At 45.2% G+C, this 12,213-nt stretch overlaps 1 long non-coding RNA gene across 1 annotated transcript; it reads left to right on the top strand.

The window, feature by feature from the left end:
* Nucleotides 1-5,990: 5,990 nt before the first annotated feature.
* On the top strand, nt 5,991-8,479 carry LOC129629347 (uncharacterized). Its single transcript, XR_008703184.1, has 3 exons — nt 5,991-6,221; nt 8,020-8,136; nt 8,285-8,479. It is a non-coding gene; the product is annotated as an uncharacterized LOC129629347 (long non-coding RNA).
* Nucleotides 8,480-12,213: the final 3,734 nt, after the last annotated feature.

The following is a 12,213-nucleotide window of genomic DNA, read 5'->3' as shown; positions in this document are numbered from 1 at the left end:
CAGTTGCCTCATTACTACTGGTAGACTGATCCCGTATGTCCATCCTGATTCACATATCCTTGGTGGTTCTCCAGTGCCTGCTGATGGGTGAAAAGAAAACTCCTTTCAGTACTGCTTAAAGACCTTTCAAGTTCATGTTTAAGGCCTGCACTGAGAGTCATTTATTTGGCAGTGAAAGAGAAAGAGAAGCAGAGGTGAGGGTCGCAAGTCACCCTATTTGCACCCTCAACTCAGAGGCGGAGGTGTGGGTTTCCCAGGTGGTGCTAGTGGTAAAGAACACACCTGCCAATGCAGGAGCCATAAGAGATGCAGGTTTGATCCCTGGGCCGGGAAGATACCTTGGAGGAGGGCATGGCAACCCGCTTTAGTATTCTTACCTGGAGAACCCCATGGACAGAGGAGTCCTGGTGGTGGTCCATAGGGTCACAAAGAGGCAGACACGACTGAAGCGACTTAGCACCCTTGCAGGGGCTGAGGTAGAGACATGACAAGCAGGTCCTGTGTCTTAAATAGACATGGTCTCAATGGGGCCTGACTGTCTATGCAGTTACTGAGATTCCCTCTCTGCTTTCTCTTCATCCAGGCATACTTGTCCAAAAAATCGCTATCCACTGAGATGAGAGGATGGTTCTCTACTGGGTCAGTTGGAACCTGATGAGCTGAAAGAAATGAAGTTAGCAACCACGTGAGATCTGCTAGTGGATCAGCCCTCTGGACCTGAGCCCCTTGGGATGGGGGGCCTGTCTTTTCTCATTGAGAAGTGAATATCTTTCTTCCACAATGTGTCGTCTGCTCTTCTAGGACTAAGCCTGCAGGAACTGAAGGGAACCCATAATATCAGCATGCTCCCTTCCAAAATGCATCAGAATATCATGGGCCTGGGATTCCTGACTGGGTAGAATTGAAACTATTTACTTCAACGGTTAAACCCATGTGCTGGGACTTGAACCCAGCCAAAACCCAGTTTGGGATTCAAACCCATGTGGCTGGAACTTGAACTCACGTGGTTAGGACTTAAACCCAGCCAAAACTCATGGTACCTTGTTTCAGGACCTAATGGAGCTCAGGTTCTTGATGTCTCACTGCAGAAAGAATTAAAGTGATAGGTAAGAAGAGGATTTATTCAGATTCAGAGAGAAGCAAACTCCACAGACACAGTATAGGTCATCACAGAGGGTGAGTGTGGCCATGAAATGGGGCATGGTTAGTTTTTATAGGCTGAGTAATTTCATATGCTACTGAATGGGAGGATTATTATACTTCTGGGAAGGGGTGGAGATTTCCAGGATTTGGGCCACCACGCAAATTGGTCTTTTGACAGTGCCTTGGAACTGTCATGGCATCTCTGGGTGTGTCATTTAGTTAGATAATTGAGGATCAAGGTCTAATCAAGATCGACTTGTCTGTCATCTTCAGTTCAGTTCAATTCAGTTCAATTGCTCAATCGTGTCCAACTCTTTGCGACCCCATGGACTGCAGCATGCCCAGCTTCTTTGTCTATCACCAACTCCTGGAGCTCACTCAAACTCATGTCCATTAAGTCAATGATGCCATCCAATCATCTCATCCTCTGTCATTCCCTTCTCCTCCTGCCTTCAATCTTCCCCAGCATCAGGATCTTTTCCAATGAGTCAGTTCTTTGCATCAGGTGGCCAAAGTATTGGAGCTTCAGCTTCAGCATCAGTCCTTGCAATGAATATTCAGGACTGACTTCCTTTAGGATGGCCTGCTTTGATCTCCTTGCTGTCCAAGGGACTCTCAAGAGTCTTCTCCAACACCACAGTTTAAAAGCATCAATTCTTTGATTCTCAGGTTCCTTTATAGTCCAACTCACACACCCATAATGTTTACTGGAAAAATCATAGCTTTGACTAGATGGACTTTTGTTGGCAAAATAATGTCTCTGCTTTTTAATATGCTGTCTAGGTTTGTCATAGCTGTTCTTCCAAGGAGCAAACTTCTTCTAATTCCATGGCTGAAGTCACCATCTGCAGTGATTTTGGAGCCCAAGGGAAAAAAGTCTGTCACTGTTTCCATTGTTTCCCCATCTATTTGTCATGAACTGATGGGACCGGATGTCGTGATCTTAGTTTTTTGAATATTGAGTTTTAAGCCAGCTTTTTCACTCTCTTTTTCACGTTCATAAAGAGGCTCTTTAGTTCTTCTTCACTTTCTGCCATAAGGGTGGTGTCATCTGCATATCTGAGGTTATTGATATTTCTCCCGGCAATCTTGTTTCCAGCTTGTGCTTCATCCAACCCAGCATTTTGCATAATGTACTCTGCATACAGGGCTTCCTTGGTGGCTCAGACGGTAAAGTGTCTGACTGCAATGCGGGAGACCCGGGTTCAATCCCTGGGTTGGGAATACCCCTTGGAGGAAGAAATGGCAACCCACTCCAGTACTCTTGCCTGGAGAATTCTATGGACAGAGGAGCCTGGTGGGCTACAGTCCATGGGGTCACAAAGAGTCAGACACGACTGAGTGACTTCACTTCACTTCACTTTGCATATAAGTTAAATAAGCAGGTGACAATATACAGCCTTGATGTACTCCCTTCCCAATTTGGAACCAGTCTGTTGTTTCATGTCCAGTTCTAACTGTTGCTTCTCTTGGCCTACATAAAGATTTCTCAGGAGGCAGGTAAAGTGGTCTGGTATTCCCACCTCTTGAAGAATTTTGCACAGTTTGTTGTGATCCACATAGTCAAAGGCTCTGGGTAGTCAATAAAGCAGAAGTAGACATTTTTCTGAAACTCTCTTCCTTTTTCTATGATCCAACAGATGTTGGCAATTTGATGTCTGGTTCCTCTGCCTTTTCTAAATCCAGCTTGAACATCTGGAAATTCTCATTTCACATGCTACTGAAGTCTGGCGTGGAGAATTTTGAGCATTACTTTCCTAGCATGTGAGATGAGTGCAATTGTGTAGTAGTTTGAACCTTCTTTGGCATTGCGTTTCTTTGGGATTGGAATGGAAACTGACCTTTTCCAGTCCTGTGGCCACTGCTGAGTTTTCCAAATTTGCTGACATATTGAGTACAGCACTTTCACAGCATCATCTGTCAAGATTTGAAATAGCTCAACTGGAATTTCATCACCTCCTCTAGCTTTGTTCATCATGATGCTACCTAAGGCCCACTTGACTTCACATTCCAGGTTGTCTAGTTCTAGGTGAGTGATCACACCATTGTGGTTATTTGGGTCATTAAAATCTTTTTTTGTATAGTTCTGTGTATTTTTGCCATCTCTTCTTAATATCTTCTTAATATCTTCTGCTTCATATTTTTTCTGTCCTTTATTGTGCCCATCTTTGCATGAAATAGTCCCTTGGTATATTTTCTTGAAGAGCTCTCTAGTCTTTCCCATTCTATTGTTTTCCTCTATTTCTTTGCATTGACTGCTGAGGAAGGCTTTCTTATCCCTCCTTGCTACTCTTTGGAACTCTGCATTCCTTTTCTCCTTTGCCTTTCTCTTCTCTTTTTTTCTCAGCTATTTGTAAGGCCTCCTCAGGCAACCATTTTGCCTTTTAGCATTTCTTTTTTGGGTGGATGGTTTTGATCACCACCTCCTTTACAATGTCATGAACCTCCATCTATGGTTCTTCAGGCACTCTGTCTATCAGATCTAATCCCTTGAATCTATTTGTCACTTCCACTGTATAATCTTAAGGGATTTGATTTAGGTCATACCTGAATGGCCTAGTGGTTTTCCCTACTTTCTTCAATTTAAGTCTGAATTTTGCAATAAGGAGTTCATGATCAAGCCACAGTCAGCTCCCGGTCTTGTTTTTGCTGACAGTAGAGGGCTTCTCCATCTTCAGCTGCAGAGAATATCATCAATCTGATTTTGTTATTGACCATCTGGTGTAGAGTTGTCCATGTGTAGAGTTGGTTCTTGTGTTGTTGGAAGCGGGTGTTTGCTATGACCAGTGTGTTCTCTTGACAAAACTCTGTTAGCGTTTGCCCTGCTTCATTTTGTACTCAAGGCCAAACTTGACTGTTACTTCAAGTGTGTCTTGACCTCCTACTTTTGCATTCCAGTCCCCTATAATGAAAAGGACATCTTTTTTTTTTTTTTTTTAGGTGTTAGTTCTAGAAGGTCTTGTAGGTCTTCATAAAACTGTTCAACCTCAGCTTCTTTGGTATTAGTTGTTGGGGCATAGACTTAGATTACTGTGATATTGAATGGTTTGTCTTGGAAACAAACAGAGATCATTCTGTCCATTTTGAGATTGCAACCAAGTACTGCATTTCATACTCTTATATTGACTGTGAGGGCTATTCCATTTCCTCTAAGGGATTTTTGCCCAGTAGTAGATACAATAGTAATCTGAATTAAATTTGCCCATTCCAGTCCATTTTAATTCACCGATCCCTAAAATGTCGATGTTCCCTCTGCCATCTCCTGTTTGACCACTTCCACTTTACCTTGATTCATGGATCTAACATTCCAGGTTCCTATGCAATATTGTTCTTTACAATATTGGGCTTTACTTCTATCACCAGTCACATCCACAATTGGGCGTTGTTTTCACTTTGGCTCCATCCCTTCATTCTTTCTGGAGTTATTTCTCCACTCTTCTCCAATAGCCTATTGTCACCTACTGACCTGAGGAGTTCATCTTTCAGTGTCATATCTTTTTGCCTTTTCATACTGTTCATGAGGTTCTCAAGGCAACAATACTGGAGTGGTTTACGATTCCCTTCTCCAGGGGACCACATTTCATCAGAACTCTCCACTATGACCTGTCTGTCTTGGGTGGCCCTACATGGCATGGCTTATAGTTTCACTGTTAGACAAGGCTGTGGTCCATGTGATCAGTTTGATTAGTTTTCTGTGACTGTGGTTTTCATTCTGTCTACTGTCTGAAGGGTAAGGATAAGAGGCTTATGGAAGCTTCCTGATGGAAGGGACTGACTCTGGGGGAAACTGGGTCTTGTTCTGGTGGGTGGGGCCATGCTCAAGTGAAAGTGAAGTTGCTCAGTTTTGTCCGACTCTTTGCGGCCCCATGGACTGTAGCTCACCAAGCTCCTCCACCCATGGAATTTTCTAGGCAAGAGTACTGGAGTGGGTTGCCATTTCCTTCTCCAGGGGATCTTCCTGACCCAGGGATCGAACCCTGGTCTCCCTCATTGTGGGCAGAAGCTTTATCATCTGAGCCACCTGGGAATCCTCAGTAAATCTTTAATCCAATTATCTGTTGATGTGTTCCCTCCCTGTTGTGTGACCTGAAACCAAACTACGGTGGGGGTAATGAAGATAATGGCAATCTCCTTCAAAAGGACTTGTGTGTGCACTCTTGTATTCGGTGCCTCTGACCCTGCAGCAGGCCACTGTCAACTCATACCTCCACTGGAGACTCCTAGACACTCACAGGCAAGTCTGGCTCAGTCTCTTGTGGGGTCACTGCTCCTTTCTCCTGGGTCCTGGTGCACACAGGTTTTGTTTGTGCCCTCCAAGAGTCTGTTTCCACAGTCATGTGTAAGCTCTGTAATCAAATCCCACTGGCCTCCAAAGTCAAATTCCCTGGGAGTTCTCAGTCCCTTTGCCGGATCTGCAGGTTGGGAAATCTGTTGTGGGTCCTAGAACTTTCTTAACAGTACGAAAATTTATTTGGTATAATTGATCTGCAGTTTGTGGGTCGTCTGCTTGGCGGCTCTATGGTGGGATTAATGGTGACCTCCTCCAAGAGGGCGTATGCCACAGGCTGCATGTCCCAGGTTTGCTGCAGCCAGAGCCCCTGCCCCTGCAGCGGCCACTGCTGACCCGTGCCTCTGCAGGAGACACTCAAACACTCAAAGGCTCAGTCTCTGTGGGGTCTCTGGGTCCTGGTGCGCACAAGGTTTTGTTTGAGCTCTCCGAGCAAGGGCTCAGGCAAAAGATGGCTGCCATCTTGGACACATTTGATTCTAATCAGTTTATGTTGTGTCCTTGGACTATGTCATTCTTTCAAAAGTTGTACCCTAGCCCTTTCCCTTCTGTTACAGAATGATTCCCTCTGATATTTCCATCCAGCCCAGGAAGCCCAGGAAGAGGATTGGGCTCCCATTGTCTCACCCTCCCTTTTGCTGGAAAGAAGCAAGATATCAACAACAGATAAGTATCTTCCCACATAGAGTCCACAGGTGAAGGGGGACACTTCTCCTGACCCTTCCTCTGTCTTTGTCTTATGAACATTTGTCCTTGTCTCCCAAGAACCTTTCCAAGGGATTATGAGTAGGTGAGTGGGGATGGGGACTAAGGGAGTTTCTCTCATGAAAGCAGGAGTATAGAGGCTCCAGTGGGTGAAGCTAGGATGTCAGCCTATCTTCTCTCCCCTCCCTTAGCCCTTCTGCTTTCATTTCCAGAATTCCTCCTTCTACTCTTCTGACCAGCGCAGTCTGTTCCTAGACTCCCTGAGCACTGCTCCAGGATTTTTTCTCTCTTTTTTTCTTTTTGCCTTGCTCTCCTCAGCCCTTGTCACCCACAGCAATGAGTATTCATTATTTAAACAACCCATGCCTCTGAAGTCTTATTTATCCAACATCTTTCCACAGCATATGTCAAAATTTACAGTAAGTGCATTCATCCCATAATAAACATTTGGCTTTGCTGGTCTACCAGCGGCAGGGCTAATTAGGGAGAGCGATTCCCTTGTTATCTGAAGGGAGGTCAGATATAGCAATTAGCATCCTTGCAGGGCTTTCATAATTGTGACTTTGAGGCTAGGCCCTTTGGTGCCAGGTGGGGAAGAGAAGTTGGCAGAGAGGAAAGGGGAGGCTTCCCTAGCAAGTTCTGGAAAACCAAAGCTGAGCTTTGAAAAGAAGCCTGACTATTTGGTTTCCTGGACTCCTATGTTTCTGCCTGAAGTCTGAGCTCTCTGCTTGCCTCTCCCCTTCCAAGCAGCACCCAGATCTGAGATTATTCCCTCTCTAACACACATCCATCTACCCAAATCTGTCTGTGGATATTCAAGAGGACACTTCCACTTGAAAATCTTGTTATTGCTTCAAGTTGAAAGCATATGAACTAAATGGGCATAACTAGCAATCAGCACATTAGGGTTTGAGAGGAGCTTAAAGGTCATCTGGTCCATCTCTCATCCCTTCCTATCCATTGTCTTCAGGGAGCCTCCAAGAAGCTCTTCAGCTTTGGTGAGGTATCTCTGACCTCCTTTCCTTGGGGAGGGGAGAGTTGAGTGAGTGCTCCAGCCTGGGTTGGCATTCTCTGGAAGCAAGACTGAGCCATGGGCATGGTCGGGATGCTGCATATGCCATCCCTGGACAATGCAAACTTGGAGACAAAGAGGTCCAAAGGGTTAGGTAGAAGAAAACATGTAGAGAGCCAGGCCCAGGTCTGAAGCAGAGGTGATGAGAGGGAGCAGGCAGGAGCAATGGGAACCAAGAGGACTGCATCGCAAGGATCCCCATGACCATACTCAGGTTCAATAATTCACCGGAAAAACTCACAGAACTCAGCAAGACTGTTAAACTAACAGTTACAGCTTATTACAGAAAAGGGACACAGCACAATCAGCAGCAGGGAACAGTATACAGGCAGGGCCAGGACAGTTCCAGCTGTGAGCTTCCAGATGTCCTCTCCCAGGGGAGTCATCAGACAGTGCCCATTCGCCCCAGCAACCTTGTGTGGCAGCCAGGGGAGCCAGGGGAGATTGCCTGAGCCCTTGGGTCTAGTTTGTGCATGGCATCATCCTGGTTTGTACATGGATGCATGGAGAACCGGTATGATGCACCTTAGTTTCCAGCCACCCCAGAGGTCACACTGATGCTGAATAGCCCAAGGTCTCCCGGTAAAGGACACTCCTATCAGGCAGATATTCCAAAGGGTAAGAGGTTACCTTCCAGGAGTTGGGCAAGAGTTAAACATTTATTAGGGCAAAGTTAGTCCTTGCACACCTGGAAAGATACCGGAGAAGATGCTGAGGATGTATTATGAGAGCAGGTGACTCCAGACAGCATGGGGGTCTAGGCCTGCCTGGGAGGAAACCAACCTCTTCTCCACCCCTCATTTCCTCATAGAAAATACCAGCCTAGAAACAGCTTGGAGTGACCTGTCTTCCTGGGGATGGGCTGATCTCCACAGAGGAAGTCTGAGGGAGGAAGCTGAACATGGTTTGAGAGTGTACACACATCCAGGTGAGGAGTGATGGGATAAAGAGCTTGGGGCTGGTCAAATATGTATCCCCAGAGCATGGGGTTTTGCTGTTTTGACAGTCAGCAAGTGCATCAAGATTCCAGAAATCATGAGAATCTGGGTGTTAAAGTCTGTCTCTACCCCTCCTAGTTTTGTTGCTTGGGTGAATTACATGAACTCTTTGAGACTTGGCTATCTCACCCGTCAAATGAGGATGACTCCCACGTCACCTGGCTGCAGTGAGGCTTGCATGAGATGAACATGATATCAATGATAACTATCTGTATCCTCACCATCATCCCCCCCAGTGAAGCAGAGTTCATCTTTAGAAGCTCTTGGTCTCTATAATAAAGTTCTTCTTTATGTTGAGATGAAAACTGTTTTTGTTTTAAAACAACTTCTTTGTTACACTGGCCCCACTATCTTCTATTTCTCTCAGTGGCATCTCTACTTTTTTTTTTTTCCAAGACTATCAACTATTCATTCATTTATTCCTTCACTTATTCATTCAATACATGCTTATTGATATTTGTCTGTTGATATTGATGTTGAATGACATACCATGGAGAGAAGGAAAAATAAGACAGTCCTCACCCTCACCCACTCCAGTGTTCTTTCTTGGAGAATTCCACAGACAGAGGAACCTGGCAGGCTATAGTGCATGGGGTCACAAAGAGTCAGACATGACTGAGTGACTAACACTTTCACCCTCTAAGGACTTATGTTTAAGTGAGACAGCAAGCAACTATCTAAAGCAAACAGTTAAAATGTTTTGTTTAGCAAATGTACTGAGTACTTGGGGTATAAAAGAAGCAGTGATCTGTTTTATGTACTCTGTTACCTCCCAAATGCACTTTCTCACTCACCTTTATTCCCCTCTTGGGATAACTCACAAACTCTCTCTCTCTTTTTCCCCCTATTCTTGTTGCTATGGGTTCAAGGATTGTAAATAAATTTAATCTCAGGCTGGAATTCACAGTGCCTGCTAGTGACATCCTCAAGGGCTGTGTTGAGAGGGATTCTAGGCTGTATCTCGGCCAGTGAGACTGGATAAGACCATCTATCTAAAGAGAATTTGACAGCTGTGATTATAGTGTAAGCTGACCTTCTATCATTGGCGCATGCTCAAGGCTCAGATCAGACTGTCCCCCTCTCTACCTGCAAGTCCCTTCGTGCCACTCCCTTTCTCTGATTCCCTATCGGGAACACCAAAGCTCACAGTGGTCTCTCTCTTCCCAGAATCATGCCCATTGCATGATTCACTCTCTCATGTCTGGTAGGATATGTTCACTTTGTGTAAAATAGTCCTTAAGCACGAATTTTACATCTTTATCCATCTCCACCCAGGCTAGTACCAGTCTTGGCTCATGACTGGTGCTAGATTGATAGACAGACAATCCATTCCAGGGGATTCTGAAGGGCTCTAGCAAACCTTCTCGGTTAGAAATGCCCTAGCCTTGCTGCCTCTAGATGAGGCACTTGCGCAAAACTCTGCAAAGAAACACGTGATGCTAAGTGATTTGCCTGCTCCCTGCATTTCTGCTACTTTTGCTTGGTCTTTCCTTTCAGTAACACCTCTCTGCTTCTTCCTTGCATGTAATCCAAGACAAAATTTCTAAGTGGACCTGGGAGCACTCCCAGCCTAGCCAGAGCCAGGGGGATTGGAGTAGAGTTAAGCTGGTATGTGAACTGTGTTAAAACTGCCTTCAGAATGATGGTAGCTCAGAAAGAAGTGTCTCTGAAGAGAGGGAAGCTTGGGAATCTCTGGCAGGGAGCTCTATGGAGAAGCCAATGGCAGAGAATTTGAAAGCTATATCATTCTACAGATCTGACCTTCTATGGTCTGAGTATAAGAGGACTGAAAATTTTCATGGGACAGGGAAATTTGAAGCCTGGGGAAGAGCCCATGAAAAGCTGATCTTGATGAGAGAGAGGGTGGTGACCCATTTCCTAGGAAAGCTGGCAGGAATAAAAATGTCTAGGGGATCCTAGCTATTAACAGCTAGAAATAGGGTGCTCAGATAAAGTGAACCCAACATTTTTGAAGGTTGGCATTCAGGAAACGTTCAATGAGCAGGGTTCAAGGATGCATACAGGAAGAGTTATTGAAGGGGCACCTATACATCATTCATTTCTTCAACAACATACTCTTTACAGCAACTGTGTGCCAAAAACAGTATCAGGCACCATGGACACGAAGAGAAAAAAAGCCATAGTCCTTGTTGTGGAGGCCGTGGGATCCATCCAGGCCTCTGAAGCATAGCAAACAAGGCCAGGAGAAAAAGCAACGAGCTTGGAGAGGTCAGCTGGAGGCAGATGACGAAGTACTTTGAACATTCTGGAGAATTTAGTCTTTGTCCAGAGGGAAATGGGGCAGCCCTGAGAACATTTAAGCTAGGGGAGGACTTGTGTGTTTAGAAAGGCTATGATGGCCGCAGCGTGGAGTGAGACTTGCAAGAGAAGGAGTTGGTCAGGAGAGCCAATGAGCAGAGAAGGGGAGTTCCAAAGACTCTGGAGTCAGACTGGATTTGAGGAATATATAGAAAGCTATCCTTGGCGAGGAACCAGGGGCACTGACCAAAACCTTTCAGTTTGGGGATGGTATTGGAAGCAAGCTACGCTAACCAAGAAGATTGGGATCCAAAATACCACCATAAAAGAGGAGCAGATTCACTCAGCTACTGGAAAATTCACTTTTAAGTGGTGCCAGTACAGCTTCTGGGGTCAGATGAACACATAACTTGACGTTTGTTCAGTCGCTCAGTCGTGTCTGTTTGCGACCCCATGGACTGCAGCGCTCCAGGCTTCCCTGTCCTTCATTATCTCCCAGAATTTGCTCAAACTCATGTCCATTGAGTCATCTTGGATGATGGATGATGCCATCCAGCCATCTTATCTTCTGTCATCCCCTTCTCTTCCTGCCTTCAGTCTTTCCTGTCATCACAGTCTTTTCTAATGAGTCAGCTCTTTGCATCAGGTGGCCAAAGTATTGAAGTTTCTGCTTCAACATCAGTCCTTCCAATGAATATTCAGAGTTGATTTCCTGTAGGATTGACCGGTTTGATTTCCTTGCTGTCTGAGGGACTCTCAAGAGCCTTCTCCAGTACCACAGTTCAAAGCATCAGTTCTTTGGAGCTCAGCCTTCTTTTTGGTCCAACGCTCACATCCATACATCACTACTGGAAAAACCAAAGCTTTGACTAGACAGACCTTTGTTGGCAAAGTGATGTATCAGTTGTGCAAATTTGATGTGTAACTCAATTCCTTTATCTTTAAGATGAGCTCAAATTGTACCCACCTCATGGTGGTTTGGGGGTGGGGAGGGGGGTGAAAAGAAATAGTATATTGGGTTGACCAAAAAATTTTTCAAGATTTTCCATAAGATGTTACAGAAAAACCTGAATGAACTTTTTGGTCAACTAATACGTGCGGCACTAAGCGTAATGCCCAGAATGGAGCAAGTTCTCAACAGGTGTCATCTGTCGGGTGTTATTAGGGATTAGGCATGTGTGCTCAGTCGTGTCCAACTCTTTGCAACCTCATGGACTGTAACCAGCCAGGCTCCTCTGTCCATGGAATTTTCCAGGCAAGAATACTGGAGTGGGCTACCATTTCCTTCTCCAGGGAATCTTCCTGACCCAGGGATCAAACCCATGTCTCTTGTGTCTCCTGCATTGGCAGGCAGATTCTTTACCAGCTAAATGACTGGCAATGACACTTACTGTTGTGGAGTATCCTTTTCTCAGAAGACTAAAGAAGAAAAGGGAGAATTTAGGGAGTACAGGTGGGCTGCAGCCATATATTCTCCAATGAGATCTGAATCACAGGGGCTCTTGCATTGTGAACTTCCAAATGTTTTAAAATTTTTCTGATGAGATTAGCAATGGTATTAATGAATGCTGGTGGTGGTGGTTTAGTTGCTAAGTTGGGTCCAACTCTTGTGACCCCATGGACTATAGCCCATCAGGCTCTGTCCATAGGATTTCCCAGGCAAGAATACGAGTGGGTTGCATTTCAGTCTCCAGTGGATCTTTCTGACCCAGGGATTGAACTGTTGCATTGCAGTCTGATTTACTGAC

Source organism: Bubalus kerabau, chromosome 15 (genome assembly GCF_029407905.1).
Source record: "Bubalus kerabau isolate K-KA32 ecotype Philippines breed swamp buffalo chromosome 15, PCC_UOA_SB_1v2, whole genome shotgun sequence".
NCBI lineage: Eukaryota > Metazoa > Chordata > Mammalia > Artiodactyla > Bovidae > Bubalus > Bubalus kerabau.
This window is presented reverse-complemented; position numbering and strand designations above follow the sequence as displayed.